General features: G+C 39.8%; 1 protein-coding gene across 13 annotated transcripts in view; it reads left to right on the plus strand.

Annotated features, from left to right (window-relative positions):
* The first annotated feature begins 3,023 nt into the window (after positions 1–3,023).
* The window catches only part of LOC132517307 (UDP-N-acetylglucosamine--peptide N-acetylglucosaminyltransferase 110 kDa subunit-like), a 252,303-nt gene continuing 234,713 nt past the window's right edge, over positions 3,024–20,613 (plus strand). Inside the window, exons 1-5 of one of the 13 annotated variants that reach the window (XR_009539691.1) lie at positions 3,045–3,353; positions 7,929–8,010; positions 9,971–10,061; positions 12,485–12,546; positions 17,109–17,151. The gene's annotated coding sequence lies outside the window, so the exon portion shown is untranslated. The other 12 variants (XM_060144231.1, XR_009539692.1, XR_009539690.1 and 9 more) reach the window with 12 other exon arrangements.

Consider the following 20,613-nt stretch of genomic DNA (forward strand, 5'->3'; position numbering starts at 1 on the left):
CTGGGAAAAATCCGTGTCCAAGGTTATTCACCTTGTCAGTAGAATTCAGTTACTTACAACTGTAGGGACGACGTCCTTGTCTTCTCTTGCCATTATCCAGGGGCCAGACAGCTTCTAGGGCCACTCTCAGACCCTTCCAGATGGCTCCTTCCCTCTCAGCAATAGAGAACCTCCTTCATGTTGAATCCTTCTCACACTTAGGATCTCTCTGACATACTCTTTTGTGACCAGCCAAAGAAAAGTCTTATTTTAAGGACTTACATGGTTAGGTTAGGCTCACCTGGAGAATCTCTCTCAAAGCCAACCGATTAATAACCTCAACTACACCTGCAAAATCCCATTCACTATATAATTATGGGGGCTATTTTAGAATTCTGTCACACTGTTTTTTTTTTGTATTTGTGCTGATTCTAAAATCTGTCATTTCTAGATCTGTTTTTATTGACGAGTTTTTCCTCCTGCCTTTTCACATGCCTCATAATTTTTATTGGATTCTGTACAGTGTAAAAATAATGTGATTGTGTCTTCATTTCACTCTCTTCCTTTAAAAAGCATTGAATCTTGTTTTAGCAGATGTTAGGTTACTTGCAGGTCAGCTAGATCCTTTCCAGGTTGGTTTTTAAGACTTTTTCCAGTGAGTATTTAGCCCTGCTATTAAAGTGTAACCTTTCTGGGTCTCTACTAATTTGTCCGAGTCTTCAGAAAGATTTCTCCCCTCCAGAGGGTTAGCACTTCAGTGTCTCCCAGTGCTGTGTGAGCTCTGTTACAGTTCCCTAATAGTTGTTATTTTCCTAGGGTCCCATATCCTCATCCTATGTTTTCCCAGTTTAGTGTTGAGCCAAAATTCGAGGGACTACCATACATATTTCTAGCCCTCTTTCTCTGTGTACCTCCTGTCTATCTTGTACTCTTGCCTGCAAGTTGCAGCTTCCTGAGTCTCTCTGAACTCTGTTTTCTCAAATTAGCCCATTGACCATGCTCAGCTTGGGTCTGAAAAGTGGCACCAGGCAGGAACATTCATAGGTCTTGCCTCATTTGTTCCCCCTCCTTTGGGGAACACAGTCCTGAGCTCTTAGCTGCCCAGTGTCTTAAAAGGGTTGTTTAAGTTATTCTAATTTTCTAATGATTAGCTTTGAGAGGAAAATTCTGGGGCCAATTACTCCGTAATGGCTAGAAGCAGGAGTCCTCAACTGAGATTGATTGACTGAATGAATGTCTACAAGAGCTTACCTGCTACCTTCTCCCCACAGAAATGAGACTTGATCCCACTTCCGATTTTATTTTAATGGGGTGGAGGGTTGAGGAACTGAAGAATCAAAATCATTATATGATAGGGACTTCCCTGGTGGTGCAGTGGTTAAGAATCCACCTGCCAATGCAGGGGACACGGGATCGATCCCTGGTCCAGGAAGATCCCACATGCCCTGGAGCAACTAAGCCCGTGCGCCGCAACTACTGAGCCTGTGCTCTAGAGCCCGTGAGCCACAACTACTGAAGCCCGCACGCATAGAGCCCGTGCTCCACAACAAAAGAAGCCACCGCAGTGAGAAGCCAGCACACTGCAATGGAGAGTAGCCCCTGCTTGCCGTAACTAGAGAAAGCCTGCACACAGCAACGAAGACCCAACACAGTCAAAAATAAATAAAATAAAAAATAATTTTTAAAATGCTGTGAACTCACAACACAATGATAAAAAAAATTTTTTTAATCGTTGTAAGATAAATAACTTGCACGGGGAAGGTACTAGTATCAACTTACGTTAAATAATTTCAAAGCAGATACGATCATGAGAAATGGGCCCACATCACAAAGAATCAAGATATGCAAAGAATATGAGTAATTACCCTAAGGAATATTGTTTGAATATTAAATGAGATGTGAATATTAAAAAAGATAGATGGTCTAAAATTCCATTTAATTCGATTAGTGGAATTAAGCATGGTAGATGGTCTCGTAAGACATTCCCCAGAGAGAACTTTCCAATAATTTAAACATTTTATGTTCAGTTGTTCACTGGACATACCCAGAACGTGATTCATCCAAGAGGAATAGTTCTGGAAACACTGCTGATAGGGATTAGTGTCTAATACATAGACAGACAACAGAGTACAATAGTTAAAAGTGTTGTTGCTGAGATTAGACATGGGTATGAGCTCTGTTTCTGCACCCAAGAGCTAGGTGGCAGAGGGGTTGAAACATAGATTTTGAAGATAGAGTTCCTGACTTCAAATTGAGCTCTGTGCTTCCTAGCTTTATGTCCTTGGCAAGTCTCTTAAGAACACTGTACCTCAATTTCTTCATCTGAAAAATAGGGGTGATGAATAATAATACCTGCCTTTTATATGTCGGGGATGAGATAAATCCTTAGTTTATTATGAGGATTAAATAAATCAACATGTGTAAACCATTCAAGCAGTACCTGGGGCATAGTAAGTTCCAGATAAGTGTTAGCTATTATAATAATTTCTTGTTTACAATTAGGATAATAATAAAAATAGTAATTCTTTCATAAATACAGATGTCAGTGCCATTTGGAATAGTCTCTATAACAATTTCTGTCTCCACATTTACTGTGTTTCAGCAAATTTACCTAACAGATGGTGAGTGGGCAATTTTTAAAGGGGCATTTTTTAAAGAGCGGAGAGGGAAGGAATAGAGACAGGCACATACTATACTTGAAGTTACCTCCACGTGTATTTTATGTATGTATAACCATACAATTAAGAAGTCTTTGGATGTTTTATCTTCAGGAATAATTCAGATACCGGATTACTTGACTATCATAAACATTTAGGGTTTAACAGATTCGTTACATATAGACGTTGTATCATGGATTGAAAAGACCATAGCCAGCGGGCAGCAGCGGGCGGAGCGACCGAGCGGCGGCGAGGGCTGGGCGGCGGGTGCGGGGGTCCGTGCTTCCTCGCGGTGGAAGGCTGGGGTTCGCCAGAGACGCCGGGTTGCTCCGCGTTGCCAGGTTACCGAGCGCGTGCCCCCCGCCCGCTCTTCCGCCCGGGCCGCCCTCGGCGCCGCCTGAGCCGCGGTGCGGGCTGCGCGGGGCGCCGGGTCCGCGGAAGCCTGGGTCGGGGGCTGCGTGAGGGACTCTCGTCGCGCGTGGACGCTGCGCGAGCGCGCGGGGGACGTAGGGCGCCGACCTGGGGCTCCCCGGCGCTCCGGCTCCGCTCAGGGCGCCCGCTCAGGGGCCTCCGGCGCGAGGCCCCCTTCGTGGTCAAGATGGCGGCGCCCAGGCGGGCCGCGCCGAGGTGAGCTGGAGCTGGGCCCGGAGAGGGGTCAGTCAGCCACGCCCAGGACTTGGACCCCGGGCTCGTCTCCCGTCTCCCGTGGAGCGGCGGGTGAGTGGGCGCGGCCGCGCGTAGGTCCCTCTCGTGGGGTGGTCAGCTCTTCGTGCGTCCGCAGACTTCTGTCGTCTGATAGTCAGATCTGGGGTGGCCCAGGTTGGAGGCGAGGGTGCTTGATTGGGGAAACCTGAGGGGTTTAAGGACTCTGTTGGGATCGTTTCAGACCCCAGCAAGAAGCTGAGCAAGTTTTCTCCTGTGTTCCCGGCTAAGTGTTCTCCCTTCTCTGAAGACGCCAGCTTTTCTGAATCACCTTGTTCCCCGGGGGGATACAGTTGGTGGTTCTGACCGTGGAACGTAGGACCCGGCGCGGGGAAGCCTGAGCTGGTTCTAGTTACTTTGTTTGCAAAGCACTTGTCTTGTTTTTGGAATCTTTGTGTATATAACCAACGTTGGGAAGAGCCAGCGTTTTCTCCTCCAAAACACTGCGAGGGGTAACTTTATACGTAAGAAACAAGTGGGCGTTCACATCCATCTCTTTTCCAACCACTGAGTTTTGGTTGTGGGCGTTCACATCCATCTCTTTTCCAACCACTGAGTTTTGGTTGTGTTTCCTTTCTTTAAGTTTGTCTCGTTTTGAACTGATAACAAAACAAACAAACAAAAAAACCATAGCCAGTTACACAAAGTATATACTCTAGTCTCAGTCCTGCCATTAATTAGCTCTGTTACCTTAAGTCATTTAATTTTTCTAGGCCTCATTTTTCTCATGTGATGTTTTTTCTTTGGAAAAGTATAGTTTCTCGAAGTCGCTAATCTCTGTGTCATAGTTCAGCTTGGAGAAAACCTGTTCTTATCCAAACTCCATGACATTGTATTTCCAGCTCCAACTTTGGACTTTGAGTGAGTTGGGGGCAACTTTTTAAGGATATTTTCACACAGCTTTTTTAGTTAATATCAGTCTAGCTGACTTGTCATACTCAGACTTTCTCTCATATTCTTTTACCAGTGTGTTCCTTAGTCATATATATAAAGACTATTGTGGGAAAAATGATCTCCTGGGTCAGCTTACTGCATGGTCATCGACACAGGACAGGGAGTAAGATTCTGTGGATTTTACAGAAGCAGATACAGGTTTCATTTTCCATGTCCTCTCCCCTTTCATCTTACAAAAAAACAGCAGGCTTTTCTTGGAGAACTGCCAGATAATGCCATCCTGCCTCCTCAGGGGCCCCGGGGATGAGTCGCCCAGGGACTGAACTCCAGTAAAGCAGGTGATTGGCTCATGGGTAGGCATCTGACCTCGGCTAAGTCTATCAGACTGCTCCCCAGGACTTTTGTCTCAGAGCAAAATGGAAGAATTGTCTTTTCTCTCTGGAATTTCTAAGCTGGGGAGCTATGACTCTGGGACTCCCAGTGACCATCCAGCACAAGGAGAGACTTTCTGTAAAATAAAGTCTTGCAGAGGTAAGCAGGGCTGAGGGATGGAGAGAGAGCTGGAACCCTGCTGATACTCTGGAACGTCCAGATCCAACTGTATCTGAATATGGCTGCATCCCTGAATTTCTAGTACTTGTTTGTTGAGCTGGTTGTTGTTGTTTGGTTTTTGTTTTTAAATTTCCTTTGACTATTTTGAATTTGTTTTCAGCCATGTGCATTTGAAAGCATCATAGCTAAAAGAGCTAATTTCCTACATTAATGTCAGGTTTGCTGACTGGCATTCCTTAAGTGAAAAATCATATCTGCTATTTTCTTTAAATAAAATCCTTCTAGCTCAGGTTTGAGATATTCAAAACTCTGCCTCCTACCCCCCTCTTTCCAACATTTACTGTATCACCTTGAAGCATTTGTGACCACATCTTTCCCATCTAGACGCAGTTGAGAGAGAGAGCAAAGACTTCTGATATAAACTGCAACCTATACGCCTCCTACCTGGAAGCTTTAGAACATACTTGATTCTTGTCATTAAAGCAAATCTTTTATTGTTGTCTCCAGGGCACAGAAGCATTTTCATGGCATAATGGAGTACAAAGTACATTAAGCCTAACTCTACTTCTCACCCTCTTTTACTTTAAATAGGCAGAAAAGAACAATCTCAAACACATTTTCCCAACAAATAAAATACATATACGATTATGTTTAGAAGACATTTATGCAACATACAGTTAGACTGATTAATTAATGGACCTTTCACCAATTGGCACAGTCAATATATATGTTCAATGTGCTCAATTAAAAAGAAGACAATAACATATTTTACAGGTTAATTATCTGAGAAGAGTATTGTGCCAGCACACTTGATGCTACAGTATTTCATGTTTGACAGGTAACCTTCTTTCAATTATATTTACTGCTAAATGTTTCTTGGATCAAGCTATTAAATTATAAGGTCAAAAGTAAAATGATATGAAATTACAATGATAAAGGGACACATATCCCACTTTATGAGAATAGAAGTTCTAATTTCTTTTCAATACTACTAGTAGTGACCACAGTACTAATTTGAGCCCTTACTATGAGCCACTGTGCCCATATACATTTAGTTCTTACAGTAGTTCTGCAAAGGGCATATAATAATCCACACTGTAAAGCTGAAGAAAGTGATTCTCATAGCTGAAAGTCACATAGCTGGTGAGTGGCAAAGTCTAGATTCAAACTTAGAGTCGTCTGACAATGCCCAGGTTGTTGACCACTATGTACACTGCTCAATTGTTGCACCAATAAAGAAGTGCTTGAAATAATTATAGATTGGCCTACCCCGAAACGGCAGTGATTTAAAGACATCAAAGTTGCCAGTTGCTTAACCACATCTACTTACAGTAAGAAATTACATTTTATTTCATTTCTAAAACAAGATTAATTCTGCAGGCCCATCGAAACTTGAGCACACAAATCCTACCTCCAAATGAAAGATGCTTGTTTTCCATTATTCAACACATGGCCCTGTACAGAGGCAATAAATATATAGTAGAATTTTCATTCAAGTAAGTGAGAAGAGAGGTTTCTTCTTGTCCTGATTCAGTGCCCATCATTATGGATTATGATGGCTCTTCCCAAACTTTACTTCATTCACTCCACTCTTTCTACAAAACTCCAGTAATGGAATCCATCATTCAGATATATGTGCAAAGCGAAAGGACTGTATTAATACAGTTGCTGAAAGTCAAGTTGATAGAGCACAGGAAATACCTCCTAATAAATGCAACATTAATGTTTGTGTGGGCCTTGGAGTGAGGGGTAGAAGAATTTTCAGTTTAATGGAATATTTTGCCTCTTGCTATGAAAGTGCGGCTTAATAGTCTTGTAACTGGTCATTTACAGAATCCTCCATCTCTGGGTTTCATGCTTTCTTTACTCTGCAGCTGTTGATTCCTTCTCTTGTTCTGGATGGAAGAGAGCCACTTCAAAGGGCTCAGCCTGCCTTTTTGTGTTATTGTTGAGATGAAGATATTTCCATTTATTAAAGCACACTATTTAAACATTTTTATCATGTTTTAAACTTGACTGTGTTCTGAAGGTATGAGCACAGGCAGACATAATGGGGGATGTTTTCCAGGAGAAAACATACTCTTATCAAAGGAATTATCAGAATTTTCATGTATGGATTGAGAATCAAATTCTGGAGTTAGACCTGAATTTAAATTCATACTCACAACTTATTACCAGTCTCATCTTGATCAAACAGTTACCACACTTCTCATCAATTTCCTTATCTTTGAAAGCGGAATAAGAGAAGTATGCCTGGTGGAGTTACACATCAAGCTCATCTGATAGAATATTCATAAGGATTTTGCACAAAATATACATGGAAATATTTTAGCACCGAGTTTAGCATGCGATTCGTCTTCAATACATTTAAGAGCTATTATTTTATTATTATTATGCTATCACTAAATATCACTTTTACTTAAATGTCATTATTACTAAAATTGCTGTAAAATTACCGCAGTAACCCATGATGAATTCCCCTCTTCTGTTTCCTTTGTTTAAATGGAAAATATATATATAGATCTAGACAGAGAACACTTTAGTGATCCTATTCAGTGGAGTGAGAATTTCCATGGCACTGATTAAAACAAATCCTGAATTGCATGGACTTAAGATAGCAGAGAGGGGCTTCCCTGGTGGCGCAGTGGTTGAGAGTCCGCCTGCCGATGCAGGGGACACGGGTTCGTGCCCCGGTCCGGGAAGATCCCACATGCCGCAGAGCGGCTGGGCCCGTGAGCCATGGCTGCTGAGCCTGCGCCTCCGGAGCCTGTGCTCCGCAACGGGAGAGGCTGCGACAGTGAGAGGCCCGCGTACCGCGAGAAAAAAAAAAAAAAAAAAAAGATAGCAGAGAGGCTGAGAGATTTGAAGTTAGACATCCCCAAGTGTGAATTCTACTGTGACCCTCTTCTAGCTCTAAAACCTTGAGGAAGTTACTTAAACTTTCTGAGCTTTACTACTAGTTTCCTCATCTGTATCTTTTTCAGGACTATTTATCAAGCATCTTCCTGTTCTCTATGCTTGGACGTATCAATGAATAAATTAGACAAGAGCCTTTGCCTGCGTGCTCCTTCTTGCATGCTTTCTCCCTCCTTACACTCTCGTGTGGAAACGGATGTTATAAATAAATTCTATGCTTTGTCACAGGTTGATGGGCGCTACGGGATAAGGAAAAGGATGTGAAGCTCACTGAAGAGGCTTGGGTTGGGAGTGCTGGAGGAGTGTACAGGTAGGTTCTGATTTTAAATAGGGTAGTCAGGGTGGATTTTATAAGTTGACATTTGAGCAAAGACTTGAAGTGAGGGAGTTGTCAGAATGTATGATGGGGAGACCACTCCCTGGGAGCAAGAATAACCAGTCCCAACACTCTAAGGCAGAAATATGCCGGGCAGCTTGGAGGAATATCAAGGAGGCCACCCTGGCTGACTTAGTCAGTGGGGAGGAAGAGACAGCAGGAGGGCTGGAGGTCAGATATGTGACGGGATGGATTGGGTAAGTCCTGGGAGGCCATCACATGCATTGTGTCTTTTACTCTAAATGTAGGCAGCCAGGGACAGGATTTTAGCCGAGGTGTGGCATGAACTGTCTCTTGTTTGAAAAGCATAACTCTATCTGTGGTCTTGAGGATGTGGGGAGAGAGTGGAGTCAGGGAGAATCTCAGGAGGCGACTACAGGATCCTCGAGGTCTATGTTGTTGGCCTGCACCAGGCTGCTAGTGGCTGGTAATTCTCAGAAGTGGCACATTGGGAAGGTTGTGACAGCATTTCGTGGTAGATTGAATGCAAGAATGGAAAGGAAGAGGGGGTCAAGGGTTAATTCGAGATTTAGGGCCTGGGGAACTGGAAAGGTGTGGTTACTGTCACCTAAGATGGAAAAAGTTTGGGGTAGAGCATGTTTGGGGGATTAAAGACCAGTTTTGGAGGTATAAGATTTGAGATGTTTTCGTGACATCCAAGTCGAGATGCTGAGTACACAGTTGGATACACAAGTCTGCAGTTCTGAAGAAAGGTCTAAACTAGAGATACACTTTAATACCATGGAGATATTAAGAATAATTACATGGAAGCGCTATTTTAAAGATAAAATGAAGTAATGCAATTAGCACTCTGTCTTCTCAAAACATTTAATAACTGTTAGCTAAAATAATTACCTGAAATGAAAAAATACCTATAGTTTGTTTTGTTGTTTGCAGTAAAAGTGAATAAAATGTCACAATTATTTTAATAGTATTTGTGACACAGTAGTTTTAGTTAAGACACCATGACTACAAACATTTACAATAAACCTTTCAGTCTCCTGCTTTTCACTCTGATAGGGTACTTGGAACCATATTTTGTAAGGTTTAAGTTAGTTGTCATAGGGTACCTCTTTAATTAGAAGTAATTCTGAACTGCCTAGTTCCATGCAGGCTTATATACATATATGTATAATTATTATTTTATGATTTATCAAACTCAGTTGCAAATTTGCATCACTGATATACATTAGAATTTAAGCATTTACCCAGGTATTCAAGGAAAAAAAAGCACTTGTCTTGTAATTTCCATAGGGGTACGTACTTTCACATCTTCCCTTCACTTTGCAATTGCAAACATGGCAGGGGAAATATTATCTTACTGGTCTTTGAGTTCCCCTTAGCTATCTGCAAGTCCTTAAACAGCCTTTGTGGCTTAACCAAAATTCTCTTCCATCTTCATTCCGCTAACAGATATTGGTCTAAGCATGTACTTATACTAAAAAATGCATGACCACGTTGTCTCTACACATCTATAATTTTATGTTAACACTAACATTATGTAAGCTATACTTTAATTGTAATTATAACAGATTTTATGTCAACACACATCCATTTCTAGTGTTCATCTGGTGTTCAAGGGGAGAGCAGCATGTCGTAAATTTTATCAAAATATAACATCTGAAGAATAGAACAGAGGGTAATTGTGTAATTCTGTATTCACTCTAATTAAGTTCAGTGGAGTTGGCATAATAGAATTAAGATAAAAAAAAAGACATCGAGGTACCATGGCTCCCTCTCCTAACACACCCTTTTCGTATCCGAGAGCAGAGACTCAGCACCTTTCTGTACAGAAATGGAGACAGGAAGAGGCCAGAGGATGAATGACAGGCACGAATGAGGTGGAACTTTGAAGAGCAACATGGAAATGAAATACTTCTTTTGTATTTGGTAGGTGGGGAAAATGTACCAGCGTGTATGCCTACTGGGACCACGTTTTCCAGAACAGTTAAGCCCAGTGTCAACTATGCTGTCCCACCTTCCTCGTAAGTAGGAACATCCTGTTACTTGAATCTTTGCTTCCTGTTTCTTGATAGCTGGTTGAGAAGATTATCACAGGAACTGCATCTTGTTAGCAAACACACAGTTTTGAAATGATTGACACTCACTGAAGAGTGGCAACTCCAAGCTTGCTCTCTCTTGATCTTGGACTATTTAAGTCTGGAGTGCAGGAGTGGGTTATGGGGAAAGACCATTGGAATTCTTATGTCTTCAGCATAATGGTTATAGCATAATGGTTAGGAGTGTAGGTGCTGGTTCAAATCTCTGCTTTCCACTTGCTAACCATATGAGCTTGGGCAATTTACCTGATTACCTGAACCTCAATACTGCTGCCTATAAAATGATGTTAATAATATTTCATCCTCATAGACTTGTTTTCAATGTTAAAATGAAGTCACTTACACCAAGCACTTAATACAATGCCTAGAGCATAGTAAAGTCTATTATTATTACTATTACTACTACTAATACTATTATTACTATTACTGTCACGATGCCAGGTGCTATTTTTCCTATGCCTTATTCCATTATCTTCTGCCCTGTCCCCCCATTTCTGTCTTGTTTCTGTACAAGGGTAGGTTTGTCACAGAGCATTTTCTTTCCCTAGTGTCTGACTCTTAGTCATCAAGGTGACTGGTCCACGACCCGGCATTCATTGCTGCTCGTTGAAGCAACCCGTTTTGAGAAGGGGAGTTGGATATTGATGCCAAGTTGGGTCAAGGAGAGAGAATTTTCTCTCTTCGGCACTCAGCTAAGTGAAATATTCAGGCCTCAGAAGGAGAATCAGGCAAAGGGCAACATGCTTAATTTCATACCTTAGTGATTAAGAACAAGTCAGACAGGCTGGATTTGAACTCATTTCCGTCACGTACTGACAACGGGATCTTAGGTGCTTTTGTAACCCGTCTGAGGCTCAGTCAACATCTGAAAGAGACGAATAACATTATCAGGACCTAGCGTATAGCCTCGTTGTAATAAGTGAATAAATCCTTTTAAAACGTTCAGCACGTTGTTTGGCATATAAACACTTAATAAAATTTAGCTTCTTTGACTACTGCCGCTGCTAATATTATTAAGTAGCTGAGCAGATCCGAGGCCCATTTTTTTCTTAGATTGCACATAATCATTTGGACAACCAGCTCACATTGATCAACCGTTGCTTATATATAAACCCCCATGAACCCAAAGGTGCTTTAACTGTCTCCCAGTCAGAGCCTGTTCTGGGGGCAGAAGCAACACCGGCACTACCCCCGTCATCTTTGCCTTTATTGTCACTACACTCGCCTGCCGTACTGAGCACTTACTGTTTGCCAGGCACCAAATTTAGCCCTGCGTATGCACTATATCATGTAGTTCTCACACTCAGGTGGGAGACATTATCATCGTCCCCAATTTTCCGATAAAGACGCCGAGGTGTTGGAAAGGTAAGAAACTTGACCCACAGCAAGAGATGGAGCCGGAGTATTCACACCCTTCTCTCTGACCTCAAGAACCCTTAAATATTAGCATACTACTACATCCTGGTAAGAAAATCTGCTTCCAGCCACTCTGGTGAGAGTAGAAATGATTCTCAGTCCCCACATTCCTCTATTGCCCATGCCACCCTAGCCTCAGGACTAGGTGGGAAAGGAAGTGATCTCTTCAAAGAGCAGCCAAAGGGAACCTACTCCCTTCTGCCTTTTCGTAATCAACTAACCAATATTTTATTTCCTTTGTAAGAGTTCCCACGTATTCCTTTTGGTACTTAGCTTGGCCTTTTAGAATTCTGACATTCTGTACATGACTCATCCACTGTATTTCATGTTAATTTATTGAGGTCAAGTATAGGGTCTTACTCATCCTGAAGTCCGGTTATCCCCTGTCACATCTAACTCTGTTCTTTTCTTCTTGTAGGACATCTGCAGATATTTATTTGGATTTTGTTGAATTGTTCTCATCAATAGTAAGTACATTAAAAGTTATACAGAAAGTGCTTTCTTATAAGGAAAACCATCTAAATAGATTTCTAGCTCTTTACTTTTTATAGCACTATTGTAGAGATTATAGATCTCCAGGTAGTATTTTTTAGATTGAGTTCTTCATATCATCTTATTTTTACATATCATGATAAATCTGAATTTTCTCTATCAAAGCTCCGAGACTTCACTGGCTTGTAACTTAGCTTGTTGATTATGTGTTATTGACTTTTCCATTTACAATGATATTTGATCCTGGTAAGGATGGGGCTGGGTGGGAAGGTACATCTTAGGGCCATCAATTGGTTTTGGAGAGAACTAACAGAAAGATCTAAAGTCTCATCATATTTCTGCAGAAGTCATGAATCATTTTATTATAATTCCATTCATTCAGGGAGTATAAAACCATTTTCAAATTGTTATTCCTAATTTGTTCATCTTCTCTTCCTTAGTCTTAGTGAGAAGAGAGCAGGCTGAATGGAAGACAGTCATTATGACCACTGGGGCCACTAGGGTAGGCCTCAGTCCCAGAGTTTTGTTTTCATCTCTCCGCTATTAATAGTGGCTAATGTCTTGAGTGCTTACTTGGTGCAAATTACTTAGCCGACCATGGCAAATGGGTTGTATCATTTCATCCCCTGATAGTCATACAATTAATGTATGTATTATTATGATATCCCATAATGCATACATGGAACAGAGCCTCAGAAGTAGTTATTTGCTCACAAAAATATGGTAGATGTGGAATGTGGACTCAGGTCTGATAGACTCCTAAATCACTCCTAGTGATTTTTACCACTGAATTAAAGTTGTATACCTCTGGAGAGTAGATAGTTTCTAAAATTTCCTCAGCTCTAACATTTTATAATTAAATTTTTGTCTGATGGCAAGCTTAACAATTAAGATGGGTAGGAAGGAATGCCAGCCTGTTGAATGGAATTTCCCTGAAATGAGCCAGTTCACTCATTCATTCACTCAGCATGTATTGAATGTTTGCTCTGTGCAAAGGCATTTTAGGCATCACAGTGGAGTGAGCGCCCCTTCCATAGACTCTCCTGCAGCACTCAGAGAAGTCTTGGACTGGTTTGCCTGTTATGGAATGGGGCTTGGTGATAGAAGCCTGGTTTGTCCTCCACTGATAAAACTAAGACATACTCATATGAGTTTAGAGGCATCTTGAAGCCGTGGGATAGTAACACATATGAATCTTACCATTTTTGCCTGGGATTAATGATATAAAGGCTTTGGATTTGGGTATGGAAAATGGGTGCAATTATGGGCGTGTTGGTTCTACATATATATGGACATCACGTGTCATCAGCCTGCAGCTACCTGCCATTCCTCACTACTCCTTCTTTTCACAAACCAAAGAAGTACCTTCTTATCTCTCCTGTGAATAAGCTCTTGACAGTGGCACTAGGGCCTCCCTCAATAAGTACATCATTGGCTAAACCAGTGGTTTCTCAGATATGCTCATTGAACAACCCTTAAGGTGGATTGACATTCCACTGCCTAGAATAGAATATGGTGTTCTTTAGAAATCGGGGGGAAAAAATAGGCCACCAGATGTACTTTCTTCAATTTAAATTGTATATATATATATGAACAATTGTTATATATGTGTATGTATACTTGTTCATATATATGAATGATTTAAAATTGAAGAGATAGATATATACACACACACATATATATATATGTATATGTAAATTTTGGCTTCTGTTAGCAAGTAGTAAATTAAATTATTAGCAGATCCATACTGCAGGGAAATAACCAATCAGATTTCATTCAATAGCTTGCTTTTTTGTAGATTTATGGTTGTGATTTTATATCTGCAGGTATGTTTGCTGAAGAAAATATTTCTGCCACTTTACACAAAATTAAATTCATTTAATACCAATGCGGCATGTCTCAACTGTCTTAATACAGTTTTAATCTTCAGTCGCATCAGAAATATGAAATTAGAATCATACCCCAAAATCATTTGAAGATATAATTACTTTCATTTCCCTTATACCTTTGAGACTTTTGAAAAACAAGTATTTAGTTGTACTTATCTGTTTCTGTCTCTCTAAGGATAGCAAACACTGAAACACAATTCTTTTTAAAAGTCAGTATTGAAAATATATTGTCCAAGATGATCAAAACTAGGGAAGTGGCAAAGAAATTCAAAAATTTAAACTTTCAAAGGGTGCTTTTTTTGTGAATGTGTAGTACTTGTTCTTCTGAAGGAATTAATCTTTTTAAAAATTTATTTAACTTATTTTTTATTGAAGTATACTTGGTTTACAGCATTGTGTTAATTACTGCTGTACAGCAAAGTGACTCTGTTATACATATGTATATACATTCTTTTTCATATTCTTTTCCATTATGGTTTATCACAGGATATTGAATATAGTTCCCTGTGCTATATAGTAGGACCTTGTTGTTTAGCCAATCTATATATACCAGTTTGCATCTGCTAATCCCAAACTCCCAGTTCATCCCTTTCCCACCTGCTTCCCCCTTGGCAGCCACCAGTCTATTCTCTATGTCTCTGATTCTGTTTCTGTTTCATAGATAGGTTCATTTGTGTCATATTTTAGATCCCACATATAAGTGGTATCATGGTATCTGTCTTCCTCTTTCTGACTTACTTTGCTTAGTATGATAATCTCTAGTTGCAGCCATGTTGCTGCTGCAAATGGCATTATTTCATTCTTTTTTTTAATGGCTGAGTAGTATTTCATTGTATATATGTACCACATCGTCTTTATCCATTCATCTGTTGATGGACATTTAGGTTGTTTCTATGTCTTGGCTATTGTGAATATTGCTGCTGTGAAGATCAGGGTGAATGTGTCTTTTTGAATTCTAGTTTGGTCTGGATATACACCCAGGAGTGGGATTGCTGGATCATATGGTAGGTCTATTTTCAGTTTTCTGAGGAACCTCCATACTGTTTTCCACAGTGGCTGCACCAACTTACATTCCCACCAACAGTGTTGTAGGAGGGTTCCCTTTTCTCCACACCCTCTCCAGCATATGTTATTTGTAGACTTTTTAATGATGGCCATTCTGACTTGTGTGAGGTGGTACCTCATGGTAGTTTTGATTTGCATTTCTTTAATAATTGGCAGTGTTGAGCATCTTTTCATGTGCCTATTGGCCATCTGTATTTCTTCTTTGGAGAAATGTCTCTTTAAGTCTTCTGCCTATTTTTTTGATTGGGTTGTTTGCTTTTATTGTCATCAAGTTGTATGAGCTGTTTGTATATTTTGGAAATTAAGCCCTTGCTGGTCGCATCATTTGCAAATATTTTCTCCCATTCTGTAGGTTGTCTTTTCATTTTGTTTATGGTTTCCTTTGCTGTGCAAAAGCTTGTAAGTTTGATTCGGTCCCCTTTGTTTATTTTCATTTTTATTTCTATTGTCTTGGGAGACTGACCTAAGAAAACATTGGTATGATTTATGTCAGAGAATATTTTGCCTGTGTTCTCTTCTAGAAGTTTTATGGTGTCATGTCTTATGTTTAAGTCTTTAAGACATTTTGAGTTTATTTTCGTGTATGGTGAAAGGATGTGTTCTAACTTCACTGGTTTATATAAGGCTGTCCAACTTTACCAACACCACTTGCGGAAGAGACTGTCTCTTTCCCATTATATATTCTTGCCTCCTTTGTCAAAGATTAATTGTCAAAGATTAACTGAGGTGTGTGGGTTTATTTCTGGGCTCTGTATTCTGTTCCATTGATCCATATGTCTGTTTTTGTGCCAATACCACGCTGTTTTGATTACTGTGACTTTGGAGTACTGTCTGAGTCTGGGGTGGCTATGCTGCCAACGTTGTTCTTTTTCTTCAGGATTGCTTTGGCAATTCTGGGTCTTTTATGGTTCTGTATGAATTTTAGGATTTTGTTCTAATTGCGTGAAAAATGTCATGGATAATTTGATAGGGATCGCATTAAATCTGTAGATTGCTTTGGGTAGTATGAGCATTTTAACAATATTAATTCCTCCAACCCAAGAACATGAGATGTCTTTCCATTTCTTTGAATCATCTTCACTTTCCTTTATTAATGTCTTACAGTTCTCAGCGTATAAGTCTTTTGCCTTCTTGGTGAGGTTTATTCCTAAGTATTTTATTTTGAGGGTTGTGATTTTAAAAGGCATTGTTTTTTTACATTCCCTTTCCGATATTTCATTGTTGGTATAAAGAAATGCAACCAATTTCTGTATGTTAATCTTGTATTCTGCTACCTTGCTGAATTCGTTTATCAGTTGTAGTAGTTTTCATGTAGAGTCTTTAGGGTTTTCTCTGTATAGTATCATATCATCTGCATCTAATGACAATTTTACCTCTTCCTGAAGGAATTAATCTTGAAGTTCTACTAAGACTTCTGGGATACCTGTTTTAATGAGCCACTACTTCCTGCCTGAGATTGCACTATGCACCAGAGATTCTAGAATTAGCATAATAAAACTAATAATGCAAACAACAGCAACAAATCTTCACAAACCTTCCTTGCAAGGAAGTAAAGTCTACTGGAAAAACAGACAAGTGAAACACACATTCAAAATGGCAGTGATTCTCAAACATTTATGTGCTGAAAAATCATGACAAGCATGATAACCAGGGCAATTACTAGACACCTTCTCCAGCTGGACAGGTGTAAGGTCCTGTAACTCTATTTTTGGTGAATGCCTCCAGGAGAGTGTGAGCCAGATGTTCTCAGTTGTCGTCAACCTTTAGTGTGCATCAGATTTGCCTGAGAATATTGTTAAAACACAGATTGCTGGGCTCCAGTGCCAGAGTTCTAACCAGTTCCCAGGTGTGGCTGATATTGCTGGCCCAGGGACCACATTTTGAGAACCACCTTTCAAAACTCTGCAGTATGCGGTTGTGTGTGTTGTGAATGAGACGGGCCCAGAGAACCAAAGGAGGGCAAAGGGACTCTGCCCTAAATTAGCCAAAGATAACAATAGCAGCTAGAATTGATTGACCCAAGAAAAAATTATAAGAACTTTACCTACATTTGCTCATTTAATCCTTTCAGTAAGGTACGTAGGTGCTACTTAGTGTTCCTCTTTTACAGGGGTGTCCAGAGAAGGTAACTACTTTGCCCACATCCTAAACTGGTAAGTAACAGGTTAAGAATTCAAGTCTAGGAAGTCTGATTCCAGAGCCCACACCTCTACCCTTTCTGCATGTAGAGAGGAGTAAAGGGTTGTCAGTGAAGCCTTCCTGGGGGCCCTGGCCTCTGAGTGTAGATAGAAGGATGAGTGGACATAAAGATCATTATTTGTGTGTGGTGGGGGTAGGGGAGGAAGTATGAGGGCTTCCAGAAGAGCCCGCCCTCCCCATACATCTGCTGTAAGCAAGTCTGATGATCAGGAGTCCGGAACATGAGTATGACTATGGGATACTGAGAAGGGCTCTAGAACCCTGAGGTTAGAGTTCTGGATCAGTTAGTAGGTAACAGAAAGTGAATGAGTGATTTACCTTACTTTCCACGGGTAGCAGGAAGTTTGGAGATAGTCCCTCTAGCGTTAGTCCAGCTGCTGAAGGGCATCACCAGGGGACTGGGTTGCTTCGCTCTTCCAGCTTCCACATCTCTAGCACGTCCACATAGCTTCAAAGTGACCCCAGAATCTCCAATAGTGTTCCAACAATTGGGGCAGGAAGAAAGAAAAGGAAAAAAAAAAGATATTAAGTAAGAAAAAAAGGCAGTGTCTAACTCAGAGAGCAAATTTTTTACCACAGATGGTCAGCAGACTTGCACTTAGATCTCATCAGCTCGGATTTTAAACTGGCCACCTTAGCCTTAAGGATAATGGGGTCTCCTAAACCAGGGCTCTGATAGTAAGGAATAAGGAGAGAGTGGTACTGATTAGCAGTGCCTGCTGTCCCAAACAAATATTATCCCCAAACTATTTTTTTTATCCTATATTTTACTTTAAAGAATGGAGGGAAAACATTATGTATCTGTAAATAGCCTTTTAGAAAGGGTACAATTATATAGTTATACAACCCCCTGGAGGGCTCCTTTCTTCTAAAATCTCTTTAAAAACTGTTCAAGATTAAGGACATTTTTATCTTAATTTAGTCACTTGCAGTCGATTATCTTGGAATGACATCCTCTCTCTGCAGATGTTCTGTCAGGCTTTAGAAGATTCTAGAAGTGGACAGAGAAGTGTTATGGTACATGTATTTGCAATATGCACGTCTTTGAAATGAAATCCATTTAGGGACCAAAAGGCATTTCATGTCTTTGCTATACATTTTCACATATTTGCCTTTCCAGAATTCCTTTGAGCAAATCTGTTAGATGTAACCCATCCATTTCTCCCATCTGAATTCTTTATTACTAAACATTCTTCAGTATGCTCTCACTCCCCTCTGTCAAAGGTGTTTCTCTGGGTCCTCACCCTTCTCATCTCATATGTGAATGCGTATCTTAAACTGAAGCAACAGTCTGCTATGACTTCTCCATAACTTGAAGAACCCATCTTTGTGGGAAAAAAAGTAGACTTACTAACTTAAAAGGTAGAATGTGCGCAATGTTTCTGAGAATTAAAAACTAAGGTAAAAACATAAGCAAGGGAAAAAACTTACAGTGGATCCTTTTCAAAGACTTTATTTTACAGAGAAGGCAACTGAGGTTTAAAGAAAAAATGCGTTAGTTAAACACTAAATAATAAACCTTAAACCTCAGTGGAGCAACACATGGACAGTTCATTTCTCACTCACTCAGGAGTGTAGTATGGACTTTGGTGGTCTGAGGGTCAGTTTTCTGCTCAGTTATTCAGGGACCCACCACCTTCATCAAGTGGCTCTACGTTTGTCCTAAAAAGGAAAGGAGAGAGGAAGCTGCAAGCTACAATTATCAACTCGTTATCCTTCAGACATAAACTCTTCAGGTCACCTCTGGTCACATCCTTTGGGATAGAACCATACCCAGATGCAAGCGGAGATGGAGAATGTTGTTCCTATCTTGGTCCTAGTGATGCCTCTACAGGCTGGAGGAGCTAATTAAAGTGTAGTCAACAGCTCGTTGTTTCTGCCACAATGAGTGATTAGCCTAAGGCTGTGGATTAATTACGTATGTGTGTCACATATACATATAATACACACAAACATATATATGTGTGTGTATATATACATTTTTTAGCATGAGTTGACACATGGGGCTTCTGCCGTATCAAAAGAGTACAAACTGCCTCTTGTTGGTTTTTCTTAATTGAAGTTGACTACTACTATCTATTTCCCTTCATTTTGCTACCTCCCCCCCGCCTTTCAGTATTATATGAAAATTCTGAAAGAAATAATTTCAAAGTTTCCAGTGCTTTTAAAGGTAATAGCGTACTCAGACCTTAACAATTTTCCTGTGTGAAACTTTTGCCAGACTAAAATAGTTAACTTACGAAAAGTAAATTTAGATTGATACAAAAGAGAAAATAAGCTGATTTTTTTTTTTTTACACAAATACCCTGAGCCAGGATGGAAAACTGGAGGAATTTAGATCCTTTTGTTGTAAATTTAAATATTTTTAATTGTAAAAATAATACAGGCTCATTGCAGAAACTCCAAAATTGAAAGGATTTAAAGAAAAAAGGAAAAATAACTCAAAATCCTATTTCTGATAAATCATCTCTGTAACATTTTTGAGGGTATCTTTGGAAACTTTTTTGTGACGGGGTGCATATAAATACAATGCAAGTATAAAATACCTTTAATTATTATATCAAAGTACAAAACAGTTCTATAACATTTTTATTTAGTAATATAAGTATGATTACTCATCACCTAATAAAAATCTGCAGCAGCATTTTTAATGGTTGAACAGCATTCTATTATTTATTGAACCAGTCCCTACTGTTCAACATTTAGATTATTCCTGTTTTGCTTTGCTAAACAATGAGACAAGCATCCTTGTTCATATGTCTTTGAGCATTTGTTTATTTCCTTAGAATGGACTTCTAGAACTTGAATGGCTGGTTGTCAGTTCTGGTACATACTGACATATTGTCTTCCAGAAAGGTTACCGTGCTTTTTATTTCTACCAAGAATTTAACATCCAGTGTGGTTTCTTACACACACTCATCAGTACCAGTATTATCAATATCAATACCAGTATTATCAAGTTTTTTAAAACTTTGTCATTCTAGTCAGTAAAATATGACACCTGAATTATTTTATTTGTATTTCTTTGATTAATAATAGCAAGGTTGAACATATTTTCATATCTTTATTGGCTGTTAATACTTTTTAGTTTGTGACTTTATGACATCCATTTTTCATCGATGTATAACAACCTTTTATATATCAATGTGTTTATTTTGTTGTTTGTTGTAAATGCAATTTTTTTCTCTTCATATATTAATTTTTATTTTGTGTTTGTTGAACTTCTTTAATACTGTCAGTCTATTCAAAAACCCTTTAATGAACACAACAAATGTGGAAAATCAGTCATTCTCCTGCATTTTGTAATCAGTGTATTTCCTTTTGGGCAGTATGGAAATGTAGGTTCTTCTTTCATCTTATGGTTGGAAAGAATCTATTCCCTCGGAAAGGGATTATAGTCTCCATGATACAGTAAT

The sequence above is a fragment of the Lagenorhynchus albirostris genome, chromosome 3 (genome assembly GCF_949774975.1).
Source record: "Lagenorhynchus albirostris chromosome 3, mLagAlb1.1, whole genome shotgun sequence".
Lineage (NCBI taxonomy): Eukaryota > Metazoa > Chordata > Mammalia > Artiodactyla > Delphinidae > Lagenorhynchus > Lagenorhynchus albirostris.